Genomic DNA, 17,575 nt, shown 5'->3' with positions numbered 1-17,575 from the left:
CCCTACAAAATGCTTAAAAATCGCTTGGCTGAGCAAAAACAAAGATTTGAACTTAGATAACGATTAAAAAGTTGGGAACAGCGGATCGATTGTGCTCATCGTTATCCAAATAGCGATGAGTGAGTGGTATATCTTGGCGATGAGGAGTCGTTCATGAACGAGCCGTACAATGTGAGTGGTTTAATTATGCGCACAATTGAGCTAGCTCTTTTTAATGAGCCGTATTCGTACGACTCCCGATGAACTCCCGTCAAACCGTACCACGACTCAATTGAACGGTTACTTTTTTATCAGGAGATATTTAAAAAAAAATAGCGACATTAAAATTATCCAAGTATCAATTGTTATTACATACTCAAAGATGTGAACGGCTTGCTCATACGCTTTGAGCTCACGGCTTCCATTCAATTGAGTCGACTCTTTGAGCGGTATAAAAATATAGAGCTGGTACCCGCTCTTTAAAATGAGTTGTTATTTTTTGGCGCGTTAAATTTGCATTTTTGACAGCCCTGTTATAATAGCTGATAACAAATGTGTAAATCATAAATAAACCACTTACATGTAAATACAAGGCACAAGGCACAAATAGGTACGATGTAGTTGATATATTATATCTGTGTGTGTAGTTGTATGGTAGTTGTGTTTGTGTACAATCAGGAATCAATCATGATTACTCAGGCCGTTAAGTCGGTTTACCTCTAACCCGCTATCATTTCACGATTGGGGCCAATTATCGACACTAAACATATCTTATCAACGATTTACATAATATTACGTCGAAATTCGGCCATAATTGTTTTTTTTACGGCCGTGTAGATCGCCGGTGTAAAATTTCGAGGTTATGAAGCTATCTGTCAAATTGTCCCAGTTTTAATTCACGTAAGTTTTATTACTTTACTATTGAATTGCAGCTGTAAAATTGCCAATGAAATGACTTAATTAACACAGTAATTACTTTATGCTGTGTTTTACACTGTGCTATTTCATTTTTGTTTTTTTTTAAATGTCAAAATCCGGAATGACAGATATGAGAAAGTGTATAAATTTGGATGAAGCAAGGAGTGTATGCAAATACAGAGATGTGAGGCAGTTTATCCTTTTTGCCCACACTGATGGATACGGCGTGACGATTATTTAGTCAGTTATTGCATTATTAATTGTTGTTTTATTTGGATTTTTAGTGCCTGACGTACATATCGATTGACTATGAAATAGTTTTGCGATTTTGTTAAATTATAAATGAAAATTATTGAATTTTTCACGAAATTATAATAAAATGGTCAGAAAATAACACAAGCTATATTATAATACAATAATAATTAGTAATAAATAGTGTTTTTGACGTTTTTATATGACTTTAAAGTTGTGTTAATTTACAAAAGTCGGGTTAATTATAATGGTATTATTTTTCCATATTTTGTTTGCTAATTTTGTAATAATTAACTATATTATTATTTGTGTTTCTTAAACATATATTTTGGAGTATTTAAATTAATATTTAATCAGTAAATCATGTAATATTTACCTCTCAGTCGATGATGTTCAAAGTGCAAACATTTAATTTTATTTGTCATTTCCAAAGTTCAGTTTAAAATAAGTAGTGTGGATTTATCGGTTTTTAAAACAATTCTTTTTATCTTTTACTTGCTGCTTATTTGTAGGAACAAAATAAATTCACAAAAACTGGAATGATTTTGGCATATGGAGCGAATGAACAGAGTAAGCAGCACCTGGAGTTTATATTATGATGCGCCAGTCAATGATTGATGAAGTCTGGGGAATAAGTGGCACGATTAAGTAAATCAAATATTTATTTATTTTTTTTTTTTTTTTTTTTTTTTTTTTTTTTACGCCTTTTAAGGCTTTTACATACATATATAACAATATTTAAGAAATTACACTCATAAATAGTGCAGGAAATGACTTTTTAAAACACGAATATAAAAAAAAAAATTGTTGAATTTGATACACACAGTATGTAGGTACAAAAATAAATATAAAAAATCAAAAATAATTTTTTTCTTTCAGCCGACAAAATACTGTTAACGTGCAAAATACTGTACTACTACTGTCAATTTAAATAGCTTTATCAAAATATTCCCCTACTTGATGCAAAAATACTTCAATAAGGTATTTATTTATTACACGCCCTAGTGGGATTTTCTTTTAAAAAAAAAAATACAAGCATTTTGTATCAGAGTAAACACTTAAAAATTAATACAATAAAGAAGAATGTAAACATAATGGTAAAAATGAATCCTCACGCATATAATTGAATTTAAAAGATTCAACAAAACAAAATAGTAGAAGCGGAGAAGTTATATGGGTACATAGGTCTATTTGTGTCTAGAAGAATAAAAGTGATAGAATATACAACATTTATACTGATTAGTTTTCAAATGAAATATATCACCCAGATCAGAATATTTGTTTCCGAGATTGTGAAGTCTCGGAATCGGAGAATTTTGGTAAGCTAGTGTCCTGGTGTTATTGAAGTAAAAAGGTAAGAAATGTCGGCATGATTTTTTGGGAACATGGATATTGATACATTGAAGTAATTCGGGACAGTCAATTTTAAAATGTAGTATTCTTTGTAACAGTATTAAATCTGTGCTTATTCTTCTTTCTGAAAGTTTCAATAGAGACATTTTATCCAAGAGGTAATTGTAATTTATGTTATGTGTAGGAATATGCAATTTATAATTTATAAATCTTAGAAACTTTCGTTGAATCTTTTCAATGTTATCTGAATGAATATTGAAAAATGGAGACCATAACGTAGAGTTATACTCAAGTTGGCATCTGACAAGGGTTTTATATAACATAATGTATGCTTATATAATGAAATTGATGTACTAAATATATCAACAACATCGTAGTATTTGTTTCCTAGCTGTTGAATCCGTCGCATAGGAGTGTGATATTGGGACGTTGATATAGAATTGCTACAATAATATGGTAGGTACTGTCTTGTAACCGACCTGCTTGGAGTATGAAAAGATATAATAAATCAGGGGTATCAAACATTGAATTAATGATTTTATAAAAACAGGTTAAATAGGAAATGATTCTACGATCAGATAATTTTATTAAATTTGATGAACAAAGTACGTTATCGTAATTAAGGTTTTCTCTAGGAATGCCCATTTTAAAATTTACATATCTTAAAAATTTATTTAAAAATATGTGAGTTATATCATGACAGGAGTTATTTTGTGTTATGTGAGAATAACACAAAATAGTATTTCCTGAATGGTAAATACTTGCAGTATCGCCATGGTTACAGAATTGTTATGTTGGTTAAAATTGTTTTGGCCATCGGGTTTAGATTGGTGCCCGGTTCTCCAATTAAATTCAATTCAGTTTATTCATTTTAAAAACATTACAAAATTGTTAATTTTAAGGCGATGCAATACGTAGTAATGCAAAATCATGTGTTTTTGGTTTGAAAATTTGGTCGCCTAGAAATGTTTCAGATGCTTTAATTAAATACTGCAAGTAGAATATACATCTTGGCCTTTGAAATGATCGAGTATTTTTTAGATAAGTCTTTTTATAAGCCCAGAAAAAAATAATGTATAAGGCCTATGAAAACTGTTTTAAAGTTCAAAATCTCCTACTTACGAACCCATTTTCGGTTATGATTTTATTGTATAATGTGGCGAATTAAGTTATTTATAAAATGATCGAAAAACATTTAAATATTTGTGCCTGAACATCCACAAAATAAAATAAAAGGCACTTTTTGGCCATGTTTTTTTATTGCATAAATTAAAACAGATGGATAGTGTTAAGCGGGAATTTAAGCCTTATCGCCATCTACTTAAGGTGTGTTATTGATAGCGGCTTGATTCAAAATATTACACGACGTAGTGCATCGCCTTAATGCGTTTTTAAAATAAATTTTGTAATAAGAATTCTTACATTAATATAAACAGCATGTATATCAACTATACCAGTGATAATAGAGCTTGCCTTGAAGGAAGCTTCATTGATGCTAACAATGTGGATATCCGAATTGATTCTGTTCAACAGCAAGATTGCTCTCCCCACAGGCATGACCATTGGCAAGTTAGTTCTGCAGGCCGGGAGATAGAATAGTCTATGTTGTCGGTGACGTAGATAACCATCGGGAACATAGAAATGAATGCTCTCCATGATGACCGAGTTTTCAAACCATCCACGAATCAGTCTAAAGAAATGTGTAACAATGCGCACATCTCTCCTGACCCGTAGATAGTTCATTCCGAGCATACTCAAAAGAAAGTCAGTGGGATAGAGCCACGGGTAGTAGCCATACTCCCTCATGTAGAGAAATCTCAAGAATTTCTTCTGAACTCTCTCCAACATGAGAGAATACTTTACCTGGTGTGGACTCCAAATCACCAACCCACTTTCAAGTCTACTCCTTATTAAGGAATTAAATAAAACTATAAACACCCGATTATCTCTAAAATTCCTTGCAGTTCGTAGAACAAAGCCCAGAATTCTCAGTGAAGTTCTACATGCCGTCTCAATATGAGCATGAAATGTCAGCCTACTATCAAACACGATTCCAAGATCCTTCATTGTGGAGACACGTTTTAAACTTTGGGCGTCCATTGTATACCGGTAATACCAGGTATGACTCGCCCTAGTGAATGACAAATATTAAACTCAATCCGATTTATTTTACTCCAGTCAACAATTCTATCAATGTCTGACTGGAGTTGATTTCAGTCTTCTAATGTTAGTATTTCTAAGAAAAGTTTTAGGTAAATCCGCGGTGTTCGCAATCGCCATTAGATACATTGGTCGACGTTCTTGTTCTTGAGTCTCATCGTAGGTACATACTTAGATGCCAAACGTCAAAAGTCATTTCACTGGAAAGAGTGGGTCGAGCCAGTCAACACCGACTGTCGAAATCTAGTCTATTGTATCCTAACCTAAGATCATTTACCGCACGCTCTTCGAAGGACAAGCATTGTATATTTTTACAGTTTTTTATTTTTTTGAATATTTTTTTTTAATATCAACGGTATAAAATAAACATATACAGTAAATTATAAACAGCAGAGATTTTTTTTTTTTTTTAATATATTTACTCCACACAGGAGGCCCTGAAGAAAATAATTTCCCTCAGGGCCTATGTCATCTTTGGGGATGCTGTGTGGAGGGTCTTTTTGTGGAGAGGAAGGAGTGAACATGGGTCTTGAAGAGTCCCATGTTGTAGGAGGGAGGAAACACAGAGGCCGGCAGTTCGTTCCACAGCCGAGCTGTTGAACTTAAGAACGAATCGTAGAAGCGACCCGTTCTCATGTGACAAGTGTCAACTGTGTACAAATGTTGGGCGCGCGTTTGGCGTGTATCCCGACTACGCACCGGTGCCGAAGGGATCAATGACGCTAGTTCCTCAGAGCATCTTCCATTGTAATACCGATAGAACAAGGACAGCATACCTACCTGACGCCTGTGCTCTAAAGATTGCAGTCCGTTTGTTAAGATTGGGGAATCTATCAAACGGACCGCCCGTTTCTGCACAGAGTCAAGGGTTTTTTTCAGGTATTTTGGGGCTCCAGACCAGAGATGGCTGCCAAATTCGACAGTAGGGCGCACTTGCGATTTGTATAGGGTGAGCAGTTGTGTACTATTAAAGTATCTGCGGGCCCTGTACAGTACGCCCAGCTTCTGAGAGGCCAACTTTACTCTGGCTTCGATAGAGCCCCCGTACCTGAGCTGGTCACTTATAGTTACACCAAGCATATCAATGGAAGGCCTGTTCGGAAGATTGCTTCCGTTGAAGGAGACTAGATTATCATTTGGATCCCTTTTAGACGTAATCAGACAGGATTGGGTCTTTGAACATTAAATTCGACGAGATTATTTTTACCCCAGGAGGAAATACTCTCGAGATAACCGTCCATTCTGTGCTTCAAAGCCCTCCGAGCCGTTGGAGTTTGTGTGCCCTTTGGGGGCTTGTCAAACAAAAAGCTATCATGAACTGTACTGTCATCCGCGTAACAATGAATCGGTGCACATGTCAAAAGGTCATTGATGTGCAACAAAAACAAAGCCGGAGACAGAACCGATCCCTGTGGGACGCCAGCATTTATGGAGTGCGAGGAAGAGGTGAAACCGTCAGCAACCGCCTGAATCGACCTATCCCTTAAAAAGTCAGCAATCCACGTACACAGGGATGCGGGAAGTCCGTAAGAATGCAATTTGTTGACAAGTCCTCGGTGCCAGACCCAGTCAAAGGCCTTGGATATGTCTAGTGCGACCGTTTGGGTCTCACCGTGACGTTCCAGGCACCGCCCCCAAACATGCGTCACATACGCGAGAAGATCACCGCACGAGCGGTTCCGCCGGAATCCGTATTGACGGTCGTTGATAATTTTGTTCTTCTCGAGGTATGTGAGCAGTTTGTCGTTGATCACACGTTCCATCACTTTGGACAGAACTGATGTGATCGCTATGGGGCGGTAGTTGGCCGGGTTGGAGCGGTCACCTTTCTTGGGAATAGGGTGAATTACCGCTTTTTTCCAACCAGAGGGCACAGTGCCACACTTCAGGGACATTTTGAAGAGCTTTGTCAAAACTGGAACTATTTCCGCAGCACACCTCTGCAATACCAGGGCAGATATTCCATCAGGTCCACTAGCTTTGTTAACATCGAGCCCCCGTATGAAGTGGAATACATCCCGATGCCGGATCCTCAGCTTTTTCATATAGAAGCCGCAGTGAGGAACCGACGGCGGAACAGCACCCTCGTCGTCGAGGGTCGAGTTTTCCGCAAACATTTTCCCTAATAGGTTAGCCTTTTCGGTGGCGGTGTTTGCTAGTGAGCCGTCAGGTCTGGTAAGAGGTGGCAAACTGGGTTTGCAAAAATTTCGACCTATTGAGCCCGCAAGCGACCAGAATGCTCTGTTGCCATGCGGGCAGGCAGCCAGCTTTTTGCTGATCTGCAGGTCGTGTTCGAATTTTGACCTATTAATGATTCTCTTGCATTCCTTTGCCGATTTGTTGTATGCTGATCTGCTTTCGGGCGTTCGAGATGTGTTGTAGGCTCGGTAAGCCGCGTTTTTTCGTCGAACTGCTTCGGAGCATTGTCGACTGAACCACGGCTTTGAGCCCACACCAGTTTCTTTAGTAGTCGATTGTATGAAGCCATCCATCGCCGATTTGATGACTTCACCAATCTCCTGGGCACATCTTGAAGGGTCCGAAGTCCGAAAACAAACAGCTGACCACGGAAAAGCGTTGAAATGGGCCCGCATACCGAACCAATCTGCTGACCTATAGTGCCACACTTTTCTCCTCAGCCTCTCATTGGTTGGTCTGAGGCTAACGGGGATTGATGTCGTCACTAGGCAGTGGTCAGATGATCCCAGAGGCGCTGTGACGTCAATCTTATAACCGTGTGGCACAGAAGTTAAGAATAGGTCTAACAGATTGGAGCGGTGAGTCTGGACATCAGGAACCCTTGTAGGCTCCTGAACCAATTGCTCTAATCCGTAGCAAATGGCAAAGGATTCCGCCTGTCGGCCAGCCGAGTCCGTTGGGCCTGAGAACTTCAACCATGGTTCGTTATGAACATTGAAGTCCCCCAGAACAACAAACTCGGCCGAAGGGTAGCGGGGCAAGAGATCATCAATAGTATCGCTCAAATGTTTGAATAGCTCGGAAGTGTCTGATTCGCTATGGTTCGGTGAGCGGTATAGACATGCGTAGAATCTTGCCGTACTGGCAAGATTGACGCGCACCCACATTACGTCGAATCTGGAGTTTTCCAGACTCAATAGTCGTACACAGTTGACGTCAGCTCGACTATAGAGGCAGACTCCTCCTTTCAGTCGGAATTTGCTTGCGAGGGTAAAGCCCGGGTAGTCCAGATAGGAGGAGTCTGGCGGCTCGGCTATCTGAGTTTCGGATAGGAAAAGAAGGTTGGGACGTTGGGACAAAAGATGGTGATGGACGGAATTTAAATTTGTGTGCAGGCCGCGAATGTTGGCAAAATTTACCAACAGTTTTGGCCCGCACCGGGGACGCCTGCTACTCGCCGCTGTAACGATGTTAAAATTGTTGTGTTGTAAGTTCATGAATTTTAAGTTTTTTTTTTTTTTTTTTTTCTGTAAGGGTAGGAGGTGAAAGGAAAGGTCTGGAAAGGAAAGGTATGAGGGGTGGGTAGGAATCTGGGGTTCAGGCTGTCCAGGAGTGATGAGCGTGTGGTTCCAGCCCACCCACTGCGGTGCTAGGCGATAGGCTGGGAGAGTCCGGCTGGAGAGGGCATCCAATGCGCCCCAAACGCTGCTGCTGGGTCCCCTCCGGTCACGAACCGGCACAACAGCAGTGGCGGGGTTTTTTCACTCGCTGATGGGGCAGCCCACCCTTAGTCGTGAGCCTGAGGGTCGGGCCCCTGTACTATCGAGCGGCCCGGACAGCGGTAACCGGTTGTAAAGGGTCTCCCTCAACCAGCATATCCCAACCGGCCCGCCACGCAGAAGGTGGGCCGTCGCACCCGCCACCAAGACCTGGGCAAACCTTAACCCATGAACCCGGGAACCCCTGCTAAGTCACCAAACGTAGCGAACCACTTGGGGTGACCTGTGGCAGAGTTGTTGGTCATCCAATAAATGGTTCCCAGGGCGGCGGTACCCATTCCCGCCTACCAAATTGCAAGATGTGCTAATATGGAAATAGAAATATAGGTGATATGGAAATGCAAAATGCAAAATAAGTATTTTCCATTTTAAATGCTTTTTTGCAAAATTCTTCCGACTATCTCCACTCATCTTTTTTTCATAAGCCCCAAATATCAATCGGTCCTAAACCTCGCTATGAGAGATAAATTACATTTGTCAATTTCCTCCCTGGTAGAAGCCCTGGTAAGAGTGATGCCATTACAAAAAATACTGAACATGGGGCCATGACGCTGTAATATTAAATGTTAGATAGCAGTTTCTATGTTTTTACGTTGGCAACATTAGTCCCGCGCAAATTTTTTTGTGGTTTCATAATCTGTAGTCGTGGTGTTTTTGGATTTACCATCATTTAATATGTTTGTTCTACATTGATGTCCATTATTAAATGAAAAAATTGTTTAAAAATTCTATAATTATTTTAATTGTTTGACCTGAGAAACCATTTTGCATTTTCAATGCATTTTGAAAATAGGTATTTTGCATTTTGCATTTGAAATGCTTTTCTAAAAACCATTTTGCATTTTGCATTTTCAAATGGAAAAGTTTTGACCCATTTCCATTTTGCATTTCAAATGGTTTTGGGTACCCATTTTGCACATCTCTGATAAACAGTGACATCAGAAAATATACAATTAACAGAAACTCTAGATCAGCGATTCTTAACCTCGGGTCACGACCCAAATTTGGGTCGCGAGAGGTTTTGGGTTGGGTCGCGGAAATCGCGTATTGATATCCCGATCGATGTCACTAAACTAGTATAGTCACAATTATTACTACTCTCAGAACAAGGACATCTATTGTTCACAATCGCGACATGTTAGTTCTGTTTTAATGGGCGGAAGGGCGCGGGGCGCAAAGCGAGGAGTTCAAAAATACAACACCAGGGTAGTCACTGATTATTTTGCTGTAAATTTTTTAACTGTTTTAATGCTGGTCTGATTTTAATACAGAACATTTAAATAAATTTGTTTATTTCTAATTTTACCAATACATCGTATAAATTTTATAGTATAAAATTACATAACCTGTCAATGGAAAAAAAATAAAAAATTAGATTAGGGTCGCGTACTTCAAATATATTCGTACCTTGGGTCGCCAGCCAAAAAGGTTAAGAACCACTGCTCTAGATGGATATAAAAAGTTAGAGATATAAGTACATGCAAAACTTATAGGTAGACTTGGTTAGATTAGTATTGATTGAAATATATGATAGTATAGATACATGATATAATATATTACAATAGGTAAAATGTATGCATTTATTTTGAGGTTTTGGTTGAAAGTAGATAAGTGCCAATCAAGCTGTTGGTTCACCGTATTGACTATTTGTATTGACCCAAGTTTCCTCAGTTGCCCCAAGCAGTTGATTTTTACATATTTACCTATTTGACTTTTTACGTAAGTATGAGTATACATACTTACATTTTATTGGTCATGATTTAAAAGATATGATATTAAATCCTTTTTGTTCCTAGCTTCTGTGCAGTTAAACAGATCCGCTACATCTGCGTACCTATTACTAACTTCATGTAATCTAGGTACAAGCGAGTGTTTGAAATGTTCAGTCTTAGAATTGTTACAATTAAAGAGGGTTTTAGAACGAGTAGCTCTTATGGGTACATGAAATTCAATGAGGTTAAATAAATCAAGGCTTTCTACACTACCATTTACAATTTTAAGTGTTAAGTTCCCATGTAATGGATTATTTACTGGTGATGTTGGATGCGATACATAGAGTACTGCATTCTGAAGCAGCTGCTTTGAGACCAACAAGAACGTCAAATGGCTCGATTCTTTCGCTAATTTGACAGACGAAGACTTCATCAGGAATTTTAGGTTTAACAAAGCCTTAGTACGTCACCTTGTAGTCATTGTATCTCCATTCATAACATCCCATCCGTTCTTCAGCTCTAGATATCGAATACGTTTAGCACAAAAATGATGCAGTGATGTTTTATTTTTGACATTTCAAAATATCACCAATATCACCATAGAAACGTCAAAAGTAAGGTTCGAAACGTTTTGCAATGAAAACAAAATTTACCTAAGTTACAATAAAAGTAAACAAATAAGTTTTACTAAAAATCACAACGCTATCAAACACAATTATTGTATTGGTAATTATTTACTCAAGCGCGTTTACTGTATAAGAGATCTAGGCGTACTTTTTGATTCCAAACTCCACTTCGATGCGCACATAGATAATATTGTGAATAAAGCTTACAGCATGCTAGGATTTGTCATCAGAAACAGCCGTGAATTTCGAAAACCTGAAACATATCTTCTTCTTTACCACACTCTGGTCCGTTCTCAACTTGAATACTGCACCTCCATATGGAATCCACTTTACGATATCTATAAAGAAAATATTGAAAGTATTCAAAAGAAATTTCTGCGATGCCTCAATTACAGAATGAGCGCACCCAAACGCGGGTACATAAATATGCTCTCGAGTTATAACGTCTCCACTCTATCTAACCGGCGAACATACCTTGATCTCATGACTCTGTATAAAATCTGTAACAACGTTATTGACTGTCCCGACTTACTGAAATTAATAAACTTCAAAGTACCACCCAGAGTAACAAGGCTTAATGACTTATTCCACATTAGCCGGACGCGTACAAATGCTGGTGTCAGGGATGCAATCAGAAGAATGTGCAAATCACTTAATCAGAATCAAAACCTCAAGGACTCTGACTTATTTTTTGATACACGCACTACTTTTAGTAGAAAAATGAAGACTGTTTTCCTACAAAGTTCAAAGTAAACAACTTAGACATACTTCGTTGAAATATATATATTTTTTAAATTTATGTTTATCTATTTATATATATATTTTTTTGTTTTACCCTCTAAATTTTTTCAAAAATAATTTGTTAATTCTTATAAGGATATTGCGCATTTCTTTCTTATCTCTATTTGTAAAATTATATATTTTTCCCCTATTTATAAGTCAAAATATTTGCAAATGTTTTTAACTGCTGTTTAAGTCAATTCGTGAGAAATAGTTTGGATGCAGGTGAATTCTCTAGTTGATGTTTTGTATATTCTTGTCAATTGATATCTGTATCTGTTTTTTCTCCTAAATAAAAATAAAAAAAATCATCAGAAACAGACAATATTTGCAGGGCACCAATATGAACATCTCTTCAACCTTTCGACTTTCAAGATTATGTTTAAATGAAACATTTGACAAATTTCGTAACGAATGATGAATAAGTTTTGATCGCTTGTGGAGAATCGAACCGCAGATCTGAATAGGTATTTCTCAACCTTCCTCCTTCTCATTTCTTTCCCCTCCCCACTTCCTTCAGTTTCTCAACATACCCCAATCAGGGACGCCGTAGTCTTACAGGTTCCGGTTAAACTCTTGTGCTGTGTTAACATAATCCCCGGCGATCGTATGATCATAGAAAGGATTGTAAGTGAATGTGAAATGCTTGAGTTGGGCCATATCGAGAATCAGGATAACAGAAGAGTGTGTGAGTATTATTAGACGATGTATGAATGTTAATGAGGTAAGGAGTGTGTGCCAAGACCGAGTTGTTTAGTGGTCCGTTTTCTTTGCTTACTTCTGCGGGAAACGGTGTGATAGATAGTTACATAATCCCCTTGTCTCAAGATAGAGGGACCCCAAAACACAGATGAGATAATTTACAAATTAACAGGCTTGTCTATCTGCCTGCAGTAAGCTCATTTTTTTACCTACTTCTGGAACGGATCATCAGTTTTCAATTAGCCTGTCTGGACTTTCAGGCCTAGGAATGATGATGGACCATGTAACGCACTTGAAACATTTGCCAAACAAAAAGGAAGCGCAACACGGCATTATAGGAACGGCTCCAAGGAACTAGCATCAATGCTCCCTTCGACACTGGTGCATAGTCGGGAAACATGCCAAACACGCACCCAACATACACAGTTGACATTTATCGCATGAGAATGGGTCGTTTCTAAGATTCGTTCGTGAGTTCAACAGTTCGGCTGTTGAAGCTTTGATTCCGAATGATGGTTTTTCCCCAGGGCGATACTGAGAGTATCTTTTACTCTGCCTGTGAACACTATATCCTTATTCTTAAATAATTAATTTAATCCATCTATTAAAGATTGCCAGTCCATTTTCTTACACGATAATCATGATTGTAGTTGAATTTTGGACCGAGATAAAAATTATTTATCTAAGTTATTTAAAGTCTATTGACTAATCACTTATTAATTGACAGTAAATTCTATTCACAGAACAGGGTCTCACCTTTAGATATTGTAAAAAATTAATAATGTTAGCTCCAATGATTTTACAATACATCTAGATACGTTGCAGAGCTTTAAATGTGGCAAGCAAAAGAAACTCTAATTGTCATGGTTTTGTTTTCGTAGTTTTGGTACTATACTGTCAAGCGTCGCATAAGGTTATGTAACTAAATTGCATAAAAAGCACCAAAAATTGTGTGATGAGCAATTGCATTATACTGCAAACACTAGAAAATAATAATACAGTGGTACCTCGACATACGAGTTTAATTCGTTCCGCAACCTTGCTCGTATCTTGAATGACTCGTATATCGATGCAGATTTCCCCATACAAAACAATTAGACTACCATTAATCCGTTCCAACCACCAAAATGTCACCCCAGTTATTTTTGTTACGTGGTTTTGAATAATCAAAACGTATTTATAAATGACAAATATTTATTGTAAAAAAACAAAAAAGAGAATGTAAATAAATAAATTAGATATCCTCACTGGTCTTTGCTTTTTTCGCTGCATTTTTCTCGCTTTCACCTGTAGGCCGTTTAGAAAAAAACATGTCCAAAGAGGTTTGTTTCTTCCTCCCTCTCAGAATTTTCGGGAAATGAGTTAGGCAAGTGTCATTAAAAAGATCAGATGCACGACCTGTTGCAACTTTTTCTGGGTTTTTCTTTTCCACGAACTGTGAAACTCTCTCGCACATTCCTAAGATCTCCTTTATCTCACTTGTAGAAATAACCTCCTCCTCCTCTGACTCCTCGACACCAATTTCTTGCATAACATCCGTATGCTGCTGTGACTGTAACTCTTGTATCTCCTCGCACGCTGCTAACTGATTCACTGGCCGTGGTGGGCGTGGCCGCGCACGCGCACTTCCGGCCGACCTGCTAAACCGAACTCATATCTCGAATTTTGCTCGTAACTCAAAGCAAAAAATCACTCGCTCGCCGGCTCGTATCTCGAAAAATTCGTATGTTGGGGCACTCGTATGCCGAGGTACCACTGTAATAATAATATTTGGATGATTTGTATATCGCCGTTTTTGTGAAAAATCACCTCAAGGGCGCTGTGCAAATATATAATACATTTCTACAATGATCTATGTTATTACTAACTATATATGGAGATAATATACAGTACAATACAGATTAACACTTAATTAACATTAAATAATTGTTTATTAGCACAATTTAGATACAGGATTTAGGACATAATTGGAAAATTGGATATAATTGGACTTTCTCTCAGGAATGGTATATTTAATTTAAGGATATGACAGCTTATTAAGGTAAGTTTTTAGTTTAGACCTGAATTCTGTTGGACTTGTTATGGATCTTAGTTCCTGAGGAAGTTTATTCCAAGCCTTCGGCCCAGATACTCCGAAAGCGCGATCACCAAACTTAGTATTTGGCTTGCGCTTAGGTTCCATCAGTCTGCCTGCAGAAAAGAAAAGGCAAATAAATAACATTTCATTCATAAATACATGCACATTATCTATTACTAGCTGTACTCCACTACGCGTTGCTTGGCTCAGTCTATCTGTACAGATATAGAAACAATTGGACGTCTGGCTTTTGCGTTCGAATGGAACGTTGTGCCAAAATTTCAAAGCAATCAGTTACGAACTTTCGGAGATTTAAGTTTTTGAACAAACGAACATTTACCTTTTTATTTATATTGATATTAATTTGTATATAGTTATTTCGATTTTTTTCCAAAGTGTTTCAGTGTCATTGGAGAAAAGTGAGATAGCTAACGCGTAGCAACATATTTTTTATTTATTTTCTTGTTAGAAGAGAAGAGCAACACAAGAAGGTCAACCTACTAGCAGTAGGTTGTCTCTTAAAGTATTCGTCTTAGTGTAAGCGAGTAAGCATATCTTGTTATCTCAGTCACACCCGTGATGTAGAATGTAGTATTCGACGCAACTTTTAAATACGAAAACATCCCTCGTTCGTATTGTTTATTTCTTTTACGCACACCTATTATATGAATAATCTATATTTGTCCATATATAAACAACGTTTGAAGTTTTTTTTTTACTTGCCACGTTTTGTCTTAATTTTGTGAGAGTTGCACCAGAAAATTTGCTAGTATTCGTACACAACGTGATGCATCGACTACAGGTTTGACGTCAGTTGTATTTGAGTTGTATTTGCATCTATGTATTATCTATTCGCCCGCACCTGGAACACTGTACACCGATCTGGACTCCTTTATACCAAGCCCATATCGAAAGAATAGAAAGAATTCAAAAAAAAATTTTAAACACATAAATTATATATTATTGTAGAAAGCAATCACTTTGTGGTTTGACATATTTAATAAAATAAAATATTTTTTTGTTTTAAAACCACGATATTTATTAATTTAAGAACCGACCGGTTTCGCTTTACTTAAGCATCATCAGGGTACAAAGTATTAATTTGTACCCTGATGATGCTTAAGTAAAGCGAAACCGGTCGGTTCTTAAATTAATAAATATCGTGGTTTTAAAACAAAAAAGTATTTTATTTTATTACATAAATTATAAACTAAACTTACACTTCTCAAATTATACCGAATCCATTAAATTTCATAATTTTAACTCCCTCCAAACACGACGTCTAATTTTTGATCAAATTTTATTATTTAAAATCCTAAATAATGGTCTGGACTCACCTGAACTTACCAATTTAATAAATCTTCATATTCCGTCTAGATCAACTCGACAATCTGATTTATTTTATCTACCCTCGTGTAGAACAAACATTCGAAAAAATTCCCCAATTCCTCGTATATGTGCACAATATAATACAAAATTTTACAGCGTTGACATTTTTGGTAATAACCTAAAGAAATATCGATATGAAGTAATGCGTACGATCGATTATTAATATAAGATTATGGAATGTATCGGGAGCATCTCTTATCCTCTTCCTATTTTCCCCTTCCTCTCCCTTTCCTAACACCAAATTAATTTTAAGATACTAAAACTTCATTTTTAATGCACTTCAACATAAGAAACTTCTGTGGCTTGACTTCAGTTAACTTGTATATTTATATCTATCATTGTATATTATATAAAAGCTGTTTGTTTCTTACAAAATAAATAAATCTACTAATCGTTTGGCAGAAATGACGTCTGAACTCGTCGGAAAGAAAAGTCAATTTGACATAATTTTCATGTACTTGCTTGGCGGCGACGAATGTCCTTCAATTAACATTTGTTTCATTGTATGGGTGAACCCAATATATATATTTTTTTTTTATAGAGTGGAGACGGTTTACATGTAGTTCCCGTGAGCACTTAGGCCATAGGCCCATTGTGCTTTCTCCCATTTTAGCTCAATCCTTTAACAGTATCCCGGTCCCTTTTATAAAGTTCACCAGTGTTGTTATTGGATATGTGGCTATGTCTTCTAGTTCCACAATGTGTATTCCCAGGTCTCATTTCTCCTCTCCAATCCTCCTTGGTTCCCTGAAGGCCTAAAAAGGGAAGAGAGCCTCATCTCTCCTCTCCACTCCTCCTTGGTTCCCTAAAGGCCCCACGTTGGAAGAGGACTTCGTCTCTCCTCTCCACTCTTCCTTGGTTCCCTATAGGCCCCGCGATGGAGGAGTCTACTCCTTCTTGGTTCCCTGAAGGCCCCATGGCAGAAGAGCCCACTCCCCCTCGGTTTCCTCTGTTCTCGGTTCCCCCCAGTTTTCAAATGGTCCAATATTCGTCCCACGGGTATCTAGAGAAATAGAAGGTCTACTCCAGCAGAGCCATGAGTGCTGGAGTAAAGTCTAAATACTCCGAGATGCGACTCTAATGTTAACCCGATATCTTCTTTTAGATCGTTTTTTATACTTTTAAATACAAAGAAGAACAATATTATTGTCTTTGTCGCTAGATAAACTTGACATCGTATTAATTCCACGACTGCACTTGAAAAAGTTATCAAGTTCAGTATAATTTTGGTTCAGCTTTAAATAGTAGCATATCGGTAGGCTACTTGTTGTTTACGTCACAGTTATGTAGCCTGTGTACGAAGGTCCTTATCCCATTGTTTGTCAGTGTCCTTTAGGATATTATTAAAAAATCAATCCTCTGAATATAACTAGCTATTCTTGGGAAACTACTTATGGTAATTTATATACTATTTTTATAAATGTACATACATATTATTTGATAAAACAATTTAGATCATTTTGTTAAAAGTTATTACAAAGATTAAATCAGCTGGCGCTGGGCGATAATTTAGTGCCGGCAATAAACAAGTTGAATGTGTAGAGTAATTATGAACAATAATTAGTCGCCTCAAATATCAATACAAATTGAAAATATCTCCTGAATAAAAATAAATGCCGCCAACGGGAATTGAACCCGCACCGCCTGATGTCCGGTCAGGTGCTCTGAACCACTGAGCCACGTCGGCTTATTTCCAACCTGCCAAATAATTCAATATGTACTAATACGTCAATCTACAATTACTGCTTATTATATTTTTTCCACGTGTAAACAACCAACTTTATTATAGGAAAGGCTTTGTTAGTGCTAAATTTCTCACTAGATGGCGTCGAGACATATAATATCTTCATTTATTGGTGAAATATTTTTGACTTGTTAAATATTATTATTTTTTAATGATAAACTAATGTTTATAAGACAAGGTTTTAT

General features: G+C 37.4%; 1 protein-coding gene across 2 annotated transcripts in view; it reads left to right on the top strand.

Annotated features, from left to right (window-relative positions):
- The first annotated feature begins 535 nt into the window (after positions 1–535).
- Positions 536–17,575, top strand: part of Gk2 (Glycerol kinase 2) — a 124,435-nt gene continuing 107,395 nt past the window's right edge. The window contains exon 1 of one of the 2 annotated variants that reach the window (XM_089649651.1): positions 536–589. The gene's annotated coding sequence lies outside the window, so the exon portion shown is untranslated. Of the gene's footprint in view, positions 590–663; positions 880–17,575 lie in introns of those variants that run through there. The other variant, XM_089649650.1, reaches the window with a different exon arrangement.

This window comes from Hesperophylax consimilis, chromosome 30, assembly GCF_061612785.1.
Source record: "Hesperophylax consimilis isolate HC1 chromosome 30, BYU_Hcon_1.0, whole genome shotgun sequence".
NCBI lineage: Eukaryota > Metazoa > Arthropoda > Insecta > Trichoptera > Limnephilidae > Hesperophylax > Hesperophylax consimilis.
Note: the sequence above shows the minus strand (reverse complement) of the source record. Positions and strands in the feature narration are given on the sequence as shown.